Consider the following 14448-nt stretch of genomic DNA (forward strand, 5'->3'; position numbering starts at 1 on the left):
CCCAATTCACAACCCAATCAAGACTCCATCCATATTACTTTACAACAGCCCCAAATCAACTCTTTATAATCAATTTACTTAATCCCTAAACTTGAATTTAAACTATACTACATTCTTTAACCAAATCATAAGATTTCAACAATTCATTCACCACCATTCCAACCCAACTCTAAACCAACCATCATTAAGCTACTCTTATTACCATAACAACCAAAATCAACCTAATATACCAAGTAAAGCTAGGGTTTGGAGATGATATACCTTCCTTGAAGTGGTGTGAGTAGCTAGGAAGCCTTAGGAAGCCTTGAGGAGTCTTAGGGATGCTTGGATCTTAAAGGAAAAACAAGAAAAATCAAGTTAAAAACCTTGAAATCACTATTCATTGTCTTCTTCATTGATTTCTTGGAGAAGATAGAGAATGAATTGGTGGCTTAAACTCATAATATAGCCATAACTATGCATAAGGAATACTAGGGAATTATCTTACCAATTTAGGAAGCTTGAATCTTGGATTTTGAAATTTCTTCCCTTTAAAATTGTAAAAAGCCGAGAGCAAGTTCTTGGTGAAGAGAAAATAGAATTATTTTGTTTTAATGAAATGATTTGTTTGGCTTGGTGGATGAAGTTTTGTTTTTGTTTTGGTTAATTACCTTTTTAGCCTTAACTTTGTGTAGTTTTAATTCAACCACATCTCCTTCCCTTATGTCATGCTTATGTCATGCTCATGATGTCATCCTCCCCTCTTTGTCCTCTTCTCATTGGTTGGGTGACATCATCCTCTCTAATCCCTTTGATTAACTTCCTAATTGTTTGCCTAATGACCGCTGATCTGTTATACGGTTCGCTTAACTTTCGTTTTCGTTTATCATTTGAGGGATCATACCCGGGATCTTATTACTTAGGTTCCCTTAACCTTTCTCAATATATTATATTCCTTTTATGATCCTCTCTTATAATCCTTTAATTTAAATCCTTTTTATCCTATTACCTTATACTCAATTCTTTCCATATCTAGTGGATTTCCGGGAAAAATCAAAGTGTTCGGTATTGGATTCTGACGATCTTTACATACACTTATATACCATATAGAGTACTAATAAAATCTCAGAATATCCATAACAGAACCCCTACATAGTGTGGCATGAAAAGTTTCCTCATTCAGCAAAAACACTATTCACAAGGGTTACAAAAAGTTCAAAATTTTGGGGGTTATTACATTCATTAACACAAGCAAATTCTGATTTTGAGCTTAGTCAAATTTACTTTGTGTATCTTATTACTAAGTCACAAACAAGATTCTTGCTTCTTATTTGTCAAATTCTGATGTCAGTAAATCTTAAGGATGAACTAACTGCTGATAAGCCTCACTTATTTGAAGAAAAGAAAAGAAAAGAAAATTAAAGTCAGGTACTCCTTTGAGATCTAGAGTAAATATGTGGAAGGGAAGACCCAAGTGCATTGCTGGTATTAAGTAATATGCATCTCCTCTCCAGTCATTGACTCTCTGCCTTCATTCATTATTTTCTCTTGGCACAATCTGATCTTTTCCAATAACTCTGGCTGCATTGTTATCTCAAACAGCTTTTCAGTTCCGGTTCCGGTTACCTTTACTTCTATTTCCATTCTCTCAAAATCCCTTATCAATTCTTCCGAAGTCATTATCATTCTGAGTCTTTCCTTTCTACTAAGGGCATCAGCCTCCACATTGGCTTTCCCCGGATGATAGAGAATCTCACAATCATAGTCCTTGATTAGTTCTAACCATCTCCTCTGGCGCATGTTGAGCTCTTTCTGCGTAAATATGTACTTGAGGCTCTTATGGTCTGTGAAAATCTCGCACTTCTCTCCATACAAGTAGTGCCTCCAAATTTTTAAGGCAAAGACTATTGCCGTGAGCTCAAGGTCATGAGTAGGATATCTAATCTCGTATTCCTTCAGTTGTCTCGACGCATACGCAATCACCTTACCGTGCTGCATAAGCACACACCCTAATCCTTTGTGCGACGCGTCACTATATATCACAAAATCTCCTTTTCCGTCCGACAATGCAACACCGGGCCGTTACCAACATTTTCTTTAATTCCTGAAAACGGTTCTCGCATTTCTCCGTCCATTCAAACTTCTCTATCTTACGAGTAAGTCGTGTCAAAGGGGCTGCGATCTTCGCAAAGTCCTGTACAAATCTACGATAGTAGCAGGCCAATCCTATGAAACTCCTTACCTCTGTGGGTGTGGTTGGCCTTTCCCAATTTGAGACCGCCTCTATCTTGCAGGGGTCGACCAATACTCCTTCTTTATTGATCACATGTCCTAAAAACTGTACTTCATTCCGCCAGAATTCACACTTCGAGAATTTGGCATACAATTGTTCCTCTCTGAGTATTCCTAGAGCTATCCTCAAATGCTCTGCATGTTCTGCCTCAGTCCTTGAGTAGATCAAAATATCATCGATAAAAACTATCACACACTTGTCCAAGTACTTCTTAAATACTCTATTCATTAAATCAATGAAAGCCGCTGGGGCATTGGTTAACCCAAAGGACATTACCAAGAACTCATAATGCTCATACCTGGTACGGAACGCTGTCTTGGAAATATCTTCGGGTTTAATCTTTAGTTGGTGATATCTAGTTCTCAGGTCAATCTTGGAAAAATAAACAGCATCCTTTAGCTGGTCGAACAGATCGTCTATTCTAGGTAATGGGTACCTGTTCTTTATGGTTAGCTTGTTCAACTCTCGATAGTCGATGCACAGCCTCATGCTCTCATCTTTCTTCTTAATAAATTAAACTGGTGCTCCCCACGGAGACACACTGGGTCTTATCATACCCTTATCCAAGAGTTCCTGCAATTGGATAGCTAATTCCTTCATTTCTAACGGGGCTAACCGGTAAGGTGCTTTTGAAACTGGCGCCGTCCCTAGGGCCAACTCAATAGCAAATTCAATCACTCTATCGGGTGGTAATCCTGGAAGGTCTTGTGCGAATACGTCTTCAAATTCGTTGACTACCGGAATATCTTGTAAGTTGGGCACCTCCTTCTGCGTGTCCACCACATAGGCTAGGTAGGCCTCATTTCCTTTTCGTAGCATCCTTCTGGCCTGGGCCATAGTCAAAAATTTCTGCGTCTGCCTCTTTCCTCTAAATATAACTTCTTTCTTTCCTGGGATATTTAACTCAACTTTCTTCCCCTTACAGTCTATCTGAGCATCATTGCTAGATAGCCAGTCCATTCCCAAATGTACATCAAACTCCCCTAATTTAAAAGGGATCAGATCAACACTAAAAGATTGTTCCCCTATGCCTATCTCACAGGCTGGGTGGATCTGGTTAACAGGAATAATTTCATTATTGGCTATTTCTACTTGTAAGGGTTCTATCAAGGGTTCAGCCTTAAGTCTTAACTTACGCGCAAGGTCCTTTGATATAAAAGATTTAGTTGCTCCCGAATCAAATAATACGTTTGCACTGACTGAATTTAGAGAAAGGGTACCTGCTATCACATCTAAATCTTTCATAGCATCCTGGACTGTCATGTTGAAAGTCCTTGCAGTAGGTGGCTTATTGGAGGCAGCCCTGCTGGCTCCTGAAGCTGCTGGTTTGTTCATTGGGCATTCCCTCTTCCAATGACCCGGGCGTTCACACTGATAACAAGTGATGGTTGGAATGACGGCAGGGGCTGACGAAGGGCATTTGTGAGAATAGTGGCCCACTTGCCCACACTTAAAGCAGGTTACTGGCTTTCCCTTACATTCCCCAGAATGCATTCTTCCACAAGTGTTACAGGCTGGCAATGGGGGTCGAGACTGGTTGGAATAGGACATTCTTGACTTCTGGCCGCTATGGCTCACATTCACACTCATTGGCCGCTTAAACCCAGTGTTCTTTCCTGGTAGGGACACTGCCCCTCGATTAAATCTAGTTGGGAAGCTCCTTCTTGCGAAACCTCCACCCATGCTCATACTTTTCCTCTTTATTCCCTTCTTCTCTCTTTCCTTCTGTATCTGTTCACTTCCGGCTTTTACAATTGTTGCCTTTTGCACCAGAGTGGCATAATACGTAAGCTCAAGGATTGCCACCCTATTCTGGATCCACGGTTTCAGTCCCTGCTGAAACCTCCTAGCTTTCTTTTCCTCGGTGCTCACAAACTCCGGCACAAACCTTGATAACTCAGTAAATTTCGCTTCGTACTCTGCTACAGATAAGTTATTTTACTTTAGCTCCAAGAACTTGAGCTCCATCTGGTTTTCCATAAACCTCGGGAAATACTTTCCCAGGAATAACTGACTGAATCTCTCCCAGGTTATGAGAGCATCTGTCTCCATGTTTTTCTTGGCCTCCCACCAGTAGTTAGCCTCTCCTTTCAGAAGGTAGGTAGCAAATACAGTCTTTTGTGCCTCATCGGTACTCAAAATCTCAAAGGATTTCTCCATTTCCTTTAACCATGCCCTTGCCTCAACTGGGTCGGCTGATCCGTGGAACTCAGGGGGCTTAAGGGACTTAAAAGCCCTGAAAGAGTTTGCCACAACATTGTTATTTCTTTGAGGGGGTGGGTTGGGTTGACGTTCCATGTTCTACCTTAGTAGTTGCATGAACTGGCCCATGGGATCCATGCCTGGGTTTGGTATTGGTTGTTCAACCTCAGTTTCTCCTTCTTCAGCCTCTATCTCAAATCCCTCAACATCATATGTTTCCTCTTCCTCTTCATACAGGGAGTCATCCTGTTCCACATAATCCTCATCTTCCTCTTCACTGTGTTCCTGGTTCCTATTGTCCTGGTTATGGCTCCCCTGGTCCTCAGATCCAGGGTTCGTCCTTGTTCCAATCTTTCTTGGCGGCATGATACTGATAATAAAAAAAAATTATTGGGAAATTCAACATTAGGTCACAATCATACACAACATTGTGCCTTGCACAATTCTATAATGGGGAGAATGTATCTCGCGATTTTATTATTTTATGACAGTTCTAATAAGAAGTGCAGTAATAATAATGATAGAAATAGCGATCTCGTCACTAAGGAACTGAACTGAAAGGAAACAAATATATACATAATGCGAGTAATACATAGTTTGATCTGGTCAAAAGTACAACAGTGCTACAGCCATCTGTCCCAAAAGTGATACACAAGAGTCTATCTGTCTAGTCAGAAAAAGGGATGCTATATACAAGTCAACTCTCCCGGAAAATTGGCTCTTACTAAGGCCTCGACTAACTAGACAACTGGACTATCCCATCGTCAATCCTGAATCACACACTGGAGCGGGTCAGCTCCCATACCCTTTCCATCGCACAACGGAAGATATAGTCGGCCTGCCGCCTGGAGATCCTACCATGTTTGTCCCCCTGGAGCGATCTGAGCCTCGCTCGGGACGTGAGCTCTATCCCCGTAAGCTCCCTCCTCAAGGATCGGGGTATAGCAGCCCTAGTCTCATAAGCTCGGGTACGCCTACCCGCCCTCTCCGCATCCAACTCCCTCCTGGCCTCGTCCAGACGGGCCTCAGCAACAGCCAATCGGGTCCTCAGTACATCCTGAACATAGCCGTGGGCTAACAAAGACTGCCTGTGGGCAGGGTCGAGAGGTGGTGAATCCGGAGCCGCTGGGGGTGCCTCCTCAGTCTGCCTAGGCTCGGAAGTATGGGTCTCTGAGCTGTCATCATAGGTGCTCCAGGATGGTAGTGGCGGGGTAGGGGCTCTGACCACGGGGAGTGTGGGTAAAGGGGTACCAGTGTACACTACCATAGCTCCGACACGCTCCTCAGCCACTGGGACCTCATCCGAGTCCTCCTCATCTGAAATAGCAATGACCTCTGTCTCTGACTCCTCTGAGGGATCCTCCTCATCCTCCTCCATCTCAGGCTCATCCTGATCCTCGACATCTAGCAGTGCCTCATCATGCTCATGCTCGAACATCTCAGGGTCCTCTATCTCAGTCGCCTACACATGATACTTATAAGGGTTCCCGTAAGGGTTTTAACTGTCAGCGCTACTTTAAGTAGTCCGACCATGAACTTGGCAAGAGTTCTTATTATCTTTGTAAGTTTGTTATTATATCGTCGCATCATCTCTGAGGTTTATAACGCTTGGCTCTGATACCATTTCTGTAACACCCCCAGATCCGGGGTCAGGGATCCGGGTCGTCACGGTCTTTCTTTCCACAATTATCACTTAACTTAATTAATAATAAATAACCTCAAGCTGTGACCCCACACTAACACACACCACTACACGTCATAGTCTCAGAGATGAAATTGAAATAGGTAGAAGTCCTTGAATCCACAATTAAAAGTTATTACAACCCAAAATGATTACTTGATAAATTTACAGTTAATTGCCATTATCTGCCACAAGTTATAATTGTACATAATTGATTCTCAAAAGTAGAATGCCTGATCTACCAATAGATCTACCTCTGCAGCTATAGCAGCCACAATATCAACGGGAAGACGCGACGCTTCCCACGCGCTTGCGCTGGGTCTGCTGGAGTCTGGCCATCTTTCCTAACTGTTGTTGTATGATGAAGAAATAAAGCAAGAGTGAGCCTTACAGCTCGCAAGATAATATATAGTGATAACAATAATACAAGTATCTAAATGGATACTTACTAGAATCCTTTATCATGTGTAAGGTAATTACTTACTGGATATAAGTTTTAAAAGAAGATGAAGTTACCAATTACTTCACTATACTTATACCATTTTTAGAAATCTATTTGAACTACTACTGCTCAAAGCATAATAAGATTCAAGAGGTCATCCCATAGATGAGACCACAAATAGAACTTGAAAATATTTGATCTTTGAAATATTTTAAAAAGAAATGAAGTTACGAGATACTTCATTCAATGGAAACACCAATAAACTGTTTGACCCTGTCAATGCTTCGGCAACCACCCATTCGTAGCCTTTCAATCGAAATGCTACGGGTAGTGTTGCAGAAGTATCCAACTGGATGATGAACTCATTACGGGAGTTTGTCGCGCCAGGAAGACCACTTACGATGATCAGTCGTAGTAGTACAACCCCACCATTTTCTACATGTAGAGGAGAACCTGTCGGATTTACTTGTCAACCGAACACTGAACTCCTAAGGAATGGACCGCCTTAGCGGAACTTCCAGGCCAGTTGGGCCAATATAATAAGGCTGGGCCGGCGCTACTCGACCACTTACGCCACTCCTAGTTCAGATGAAATCCATGACTCTGAAACGTAAAGCTCGTCCCCACTTTCCCCAAGTAGAAACTTGTTGATACGGCTCCACCAAGAAGTCGTATCTAGTTGGAAAGGAAAACTCACCGATATTTCCCAGGCGATGCCTGTTAATGGATTAACTTGTTCCAAGAATTTTACTTCCCGAGTGTTGGGTAAGTAATCAAAATTCTTTTATCAAGACAGCAACCTTGTTGCGAATATAAAACACACCACAGAGCCGGATCCCTCAGGTTTTGAGCGAGTATTTAAATCCCCTTCGAAAGGAGGATCTTAAATATAAAAATGAGTTTTGGGATCCGCTCTAACTTTTAAAAATCATTTTGAAGACTCGCAAAACATTTTTAAGAATGTTTGGAGTGATGCTGATTTAACAAAATAAATCAGTCCCAATATATTAGAAAATATCTGAATATTATTATTTAAATAATATTCCCAAAAAAAATAATCTTTATAAAAGTAATTGAAGTAGAAGTTTTGAAACTTATACTTGCAATGAATATTAAATAACCAAAGATAAGTTTGATTATCGACACCTTATTCTTTAATAAAATAAAGAATAAATCTCAGCAAATAATCGGAGTCATAGATCCTCAAATGAATATTCAAATAATATTCAATAAATAAAATAAGCTGAGTCGTAAGCCCTCGAATGAATATTCGAAATAATACTAAATAAATAAATAAGCTGAGTCATAAGCCCTCGAATGAATATTCGAAATAATATTCATTAAATAAAATAAAGTTATCGAATAAACCTTATTCGATTAATAGTTTTGAAAACTATAACCATATATATATAAATATATATATATATAAAATATACTCGGGATCCTCGGCTCACGGTTTTAGAAAATGTTTTCACCTTTGGGTCCCTATACTAAGGGTATATGCAAATTACCGCTATTCTCTAGCATAGGTATTATCAACTGAACCAACAGATATATACGGCAAGAATACGAAACAGGCATGCATATGTACCATATCACATGCTACAATATATCGCAAGAATTTGCTAATAAAAAATATGCATTTATCGCAAGATCATGCATATACACATATACATCACAACAACAGTATAACGGATAGAAAACTTGCCTGAGCGACTGGGGGTTACGAATGGCTCGGGACGAGTCTGGTAACCTATAAACAACAAGTAAGTTGGAATTAAACCAAAGTCACTTGTAAATCTATACTCTAACCAACTTAGACTCTAACGCTCGTTTTGCGCTTACTGATTCTCTTAATTCACTCGAGTACCCTCGGCTCCACCATTTTTAATAATTTAACCATTACAAGTTTTAAGGCGATTCCTTCGCGAGTGTCTTACCAACTGCCTAACACACTTACCATAATTGTTTCATATATTAATTAACCTTTTTTGGTCTTTAACCTATGTTTCAAAGTAAGGCGAGGGGTAATGGTTCGTTCGCGAAACGCCGTTACTTAAAACGGTCGTTTCTCCTAAACCGTGCATCAGAATCAAATGAACTACATATCAAAACGAAGCTCGTAACATGAACTATCTAAACATGGCAATGGTCATAATCTAACAGGGAGTTCTCGGGTCCAAATGTTATGTACAAAAGCAGTCTAAAGTAAATCGGACATTACGACGGCTATGTTTACTCGATTTCCCAAATTTAAACCATTCCAAATCCACCACAATTCAACCCCAATTCACAACCCAATCAAGACTCCATCCATATTACTTTACAACAGCCCCAAATCAACTCTTTATAATCAATTTACTTAATCCTAAAACTTGAATTTAAACTATACTACATTCTTTAACCAAATCATAAGATTTCAACAATTCATTCACCACCATTCCAACCCAACTCTAAACCAACCATCATTAAGCTACTCTTATTACCATAACAACCAAAATCAACCTAATATACCAAGTAAAGCTAGGGTTTGGAGATGATATACCTTCCTTGAAGTGGTGTGAGTAGCTAGGAAGCCTTAGGAAGCCTTGAGGAGTCTTAGGGATGCTTGGATCTTAAAGGAAAAACAAGAAAAATCAAGTTAAAAACCTTGAAATCACTATTCATTGTCTTCTTCATTGATTTCTTGGAGAAGATAGAGAATGAATTGGTGGCTTAAACTCATAATATAGCCATAACTATGCATAAGGAATACTAGGGAATTATCTTACCAATTTAGGAAGCTTGAATCTTGGATTTTGAAATTTCTTCCCTTTAAAATTGTAAAAAGCCGAGAGCAAGTTCTTGGTGAAGAGAAAATAGAATTATTTTGTTTTGATGAAATGATTTGTTTGGCTTGGTGGATGAAGTTTTGTTTTTGTTTTGGTTAATTACCTTTTTAGCCTTAACTTTGTGTAGTTTTAATTCAACCACATCTCCTTCCCTTATGTCATGCTTATGTCATGCTCATGATGTCATCCTCCCCTCTTTGTCCTCTTCTCATTGGTTGGGTGACATCATCCTCTCTAATCCCTTTGATTAACTTCCTAATTGTTTGCCTAATGACCGCTGATCTGTTATACGGTTCGCTTAACTTTCGTTTTCGTTTATCGTTTGAGGGATCATACCCGGGATCTTATTACTTAGGTTCACTTAACCTTTCTCAATATATTATATTCCTTTTATGATCCTCTCTTATAATCCTTTAATTTAAATCCTTTTTATCCTATTACCTTATACTCAATTCTTTCCGTATCTAGTGGATTTCCGGGAAAAATCAAAGTGTTCGGTATTGGATTCTGACAATCTTTACATACACTTATATACCATATAGAGTACTAATAAAATCTCAGAATATCCATAACAGAACCCCTACATAGTGTGGCATGAAAAGTTTCCTCATTCAGCAAAAACACTATTCACAAGGGTTACAAAAAGTTCAAAATTTTGGGGGTTATTACATTCATTAACACAAGCAAATTCTGATTTTGAGCTTAGTCAAATTTACTTTGTGTATCTTATTACTAAGTCACAAACAAGATTCTTGCTTCTTATTTGTCAAATTCTGATGTCAGTAAATCTTAAGGATGAACTAAATGCTGATAAGCCTCACTTATTTGAAGAAAAGAAAAGAAAAGAACATTAAAGTCAGGTACTCCTTTGAGATCTAGAGTAAATATGTGGAAAGGAAGACCCAAGTGCATTGCTGGTATTAAGTAATATGCATTAGGAAAGTAAATAAATTTTTTTTGGTGACTTTTCACATTCTCTAATTACTGGAGAAATGCTCTGATAATAGCATAAATTCTGATAAGCAGTTGTAACTCATTTACACTGAGGAGCCACTGTGAAAAAGAATTCTAAAATATGCATAAAATGAGCACAAACAGTTGAGGTGGACTCATGCACAAATTTATCCTATAGTAGACTTCATTATTAATGACAGATTTTAAGCACTTTTCTTAGTTATGCCTTATTTCTAAGATGTACTGAAGTATATCAGACTTTAATCTTTATCTGATATTTAGCTAATGCACACACTCTCACTCCATATGAATGATGAAAAATACTGTGGTGATCAAGTTGTTTCAGATAAACAGTTAAGTGTCATATGCATAAATTCTGATGACAAGTTCTGATGGAAGTTCCGATGATTAAACTCTGAAGAAAACAAGTCAGTATTTGTACGAAGAATCACAGATACAAAAATTCACTTTTGAGTTGATAAGCCATGTTCTGATGACTGCTAAAATATGATAATAGTCAAGTTCTGATATTAAATCCTGATGGAAACTCTGATGCTTACGTGGCATTATTCTTTACTTGAATTATTTGTGGTAAATTCTGTAAAGGTCATATTTAATCAGAATATATTTAGGTGAGATAAAAACAGTCATAATCATTTGGGTTAGTGGTAAACATGTTTGTCTTGAAAAACTGCATGTGCACGTTAATTATTGTTTATTTCTCGTGCCCACTAACTCTGCTTTAACTATTTACTGGCTGACAGGTGTACAAGTGTCAATTTTACTTCTAAAAAGGACTATTGAGTGGAGAGAGTATATATATGGGAGTTAAAAGATTTTCTAATCTTTTACCTACTTTTCTATTCTTAATCTCTCTTATTCTCTCTCTCTCTAATATTCTCTGAAGCTTTTTCATACAGGACTTTTATCAAACACCTTGTGCATAATATATTTTCTCACTTATTTCTTACAGAAGTGGCACCAAAAGACATTATTTTCAATGGACCAAAGTTTGTCCCCAACAATTACTTGGCTATTTTTAGCAAGAGTGAAGCCCCATCAGATCTTCATTTCGTTCAGGACTTTCTCACTAACTCTGATATAGGTTATGCACTGACCCAACCAGACACATTCTCAGGAACTCAAGTGCTGGAGTTCTGGAGGTCAGGCGTGTATGATGATGGTGGTGCCAATAGGTCACCAAGTATTGTATTTACAACAGGGGAGGATGCCCATGTGGTGACCTTGGCCACAGTTCGATAAGCACTTCATCTTCCAGAGAACTGCACATATTCAACAGTTGAAGAGCAAGTTCTTCAACAGCTAATGGTCAATCAGGGCTATGAAAAGACTCTGGCAAAGCTGGGACAGTTGGAGAGATCCCACATAAGGAGGGAATGGAATTTCTTCTTCGACTACATCACCAGGACTTTTGCAAATAAGTGTTCAAATTTTGATACAATCCCAATTCTCAGTCAACAAATCGGGTATGCTCTCATAAATCAAACTCATTTTGATTATGCAAATGTTGTTTTAGGCTTTATTGGGGATAAGATGACAGAAGATAGAAACACTGTATATTTTGCTAGATTCTGTCAGCTTATTTATAGTTCTTGTTGTTCTGATGCACCCCAATTAGCTAGTGAGTTAATTGAACCATTTAAGCTAGCAAAGAGAGCATTTACTGACTTATTATCTGGTGATAATAAAAAAACTGTTTTGAGACCCCTCCAAATCCCACAATATGTCAAACATTTTTTGGTAAACTCTGACCCATCCACATACATTGCTCTATATCCTGATGTCCAACCATCCCAACCTCCATCAGATGATCCAACCACTGCATGACCAACCACTTCTCAACCACAACCACAACCTACCATCAGGACATATTTCAAACTAACACAGTCATCTCAACCTCAACCATCAACACATACAATCAGACCTTGATCTTCCAAATCTAAGAGGACAAAGTATGTTCCTCAACCTCCACAAAAAAGAAGGAAAATGATTCTCAGGGATGAATCTGATAGTGAAGAGGAAGCACAGGTTCATGCATCAGAACATGTGACTGTTGAAGCTAAAAATATGATTTTTTAGAAAGAAGTTGAAGCTGAGAATGTCACTTCTCAGAAAGAAACTGCAGCTCAAGATTCTGATTCCTTGAAAAGAAAGAGAACTGTAAGTTCTGATGCTGCTAAAGCAACTCCTTCATTGGAAAGGAGATTGAAGAAAATGAGGGCAAAGAGGTATAATGCTAAGCCTACATCTGAGGATATAACTGAAGCTGAGGAAGGGGATCAGGAATCTCTGATCTCATCAGAACCTGTTGTAATTGAAGCTCTGCCATCCCCTACTAAAGCTCAAGATACTGTGCCAACACCTCATGTCTCTCCTATTAAAGCTACAGATGATGCTAAAAAACAAGCTACTAATTCTGAAATAGATACTCACAATTTGAATATACCAAATGTTCTTTATCTAGAAGCTCCACCTACAGCAGCTCAGACATCTCCAACTAATTCTCCAATCTTAAATGCTGATGCTGAGATACCATCTACACCAATTCTGGATCAAGAACTGAAGATCAGAATTTAGATGAAGATAGATTAGAAACTCCTATAGCCTCACACACTGTTGTGTTTCCAGAGGATAATGAGTCTTTATCAAGATCTGGAGACAGTGTCTCAGTACATACTCCAGCTCTTGTATTTGAAAAGGAAGCATTGGTCAAGAAATTTGTTGAACAGGATGCTCCTGTACCTTGGGATGAAACTCATAGAGGAGTAGAGTGGACCAAGAAGTGGAATGAAACTGATTTCATTCCAAGCTCTAAAGTTCTGACAGAGCACATTGCTAAAGTTGATAAGCTTGTGATAAATTTTGATATCAAGATACAGCTCAAGATCACTGCTCTATCTACCAAGAACCTTCAAGGTCTACACTCACAAACTCAAGAAAAGGTTGATAAGCTTCTTGAAAAAGCTGAAAAGCTAGATATGGAGACTAAGCTTGACAAAAAGAGGTTTATCAGACCTATTTCTGAAAAGGTAAAGCAATTGAGAAAACTCAAGAGAAGCAACAGGCCCAAATCTCTGAGGTTCTGGAAAATCAAGCTTTTCAACAGTTCAATTGAATGATATTCAATCTTCAGTGGAACGTCTTCTCTCACTCCTAATATCAGATGATGCCAAAAAGGGGGAGAAGATAGTTAAGTCCAAATGCTCAAATGATCAAATACTGAAGAAGAAAGATGATTAAGCTGATGACCAGGGAAACCCTAGCAAGGGTAGAGGTCAAGTTAAAGGAAAAGAGCAGAGCAGCAAGGTTTCTTCAAGGAAACTAATTACTGATGCAAGCAAATCTTCTATTCAAAAGAAGACAAGTTCTGAAGCTGCTCAAACTCAAAATCTGATAGCAAGTACTGAAACTCAAAATCTGATATCAAGTTCTGATGAGCAAAGTCTGTTGATAAAGCCTGATGTTCTAATATAAGGTGAAAATCAAGATTCTCAAAAGTTCATGCAAACTGTGAAGCTCAAGGGAAAGAAAACTACTATCTACTACAAGGATCCCAAGATTCAGACACTTGATGAGGAAATTGCTAGAAGATTATTTCTGAAGCATAATCCATGAATGGATTTAGAAAATCTCAAGAAGGAAGAAGCTAGATTTAAAGCTGAAAAGAAAAATCTAAAGCCAAAAGCTTCTGTTGCAAAGAAACCTCCAAGGCCCAAGGTAAAAGACATTGTGATCAAGGAGAAGTCACATACTGAGGCATCAAAGCTCAAAACAAGATCACAATCTGAGATTGATCCCAAAGACAAAGGGAAAGGAAAATTTGATGAACCAACCAAGCCACTGGAGATGAAAATTCCTCAAATTCTGATAAAGCCAGTGTGCAAAATGGTTCAAGTTACTGATGATATTCTTGCTAAAGATGAAGATGTTCAAACTCTGAAAAGAAAGAAGGTTTCTAAAGAATCAAAGACAACCTCTGACAAGGCTCAAGTTGTTCAGAGTGAAGAACTGTAAGCTACAACAGAAACAGCAAGTTCTGATAAAG

Source organism: Apium graveolens, chromosome 4, assembly GCF_009905375.1.
Source record: "Apium graveolens cultivar Ventura chromosome 4, ASM990537v1, whole genome shotgun sequence".
Taxonomy (NCBI): domain Eukaryota; kingdom Viridiplantae; phylum Streptophyta; class Magnoliopsida; order Apiales; family Apiaceae; genus Apium; species Apium graveolens.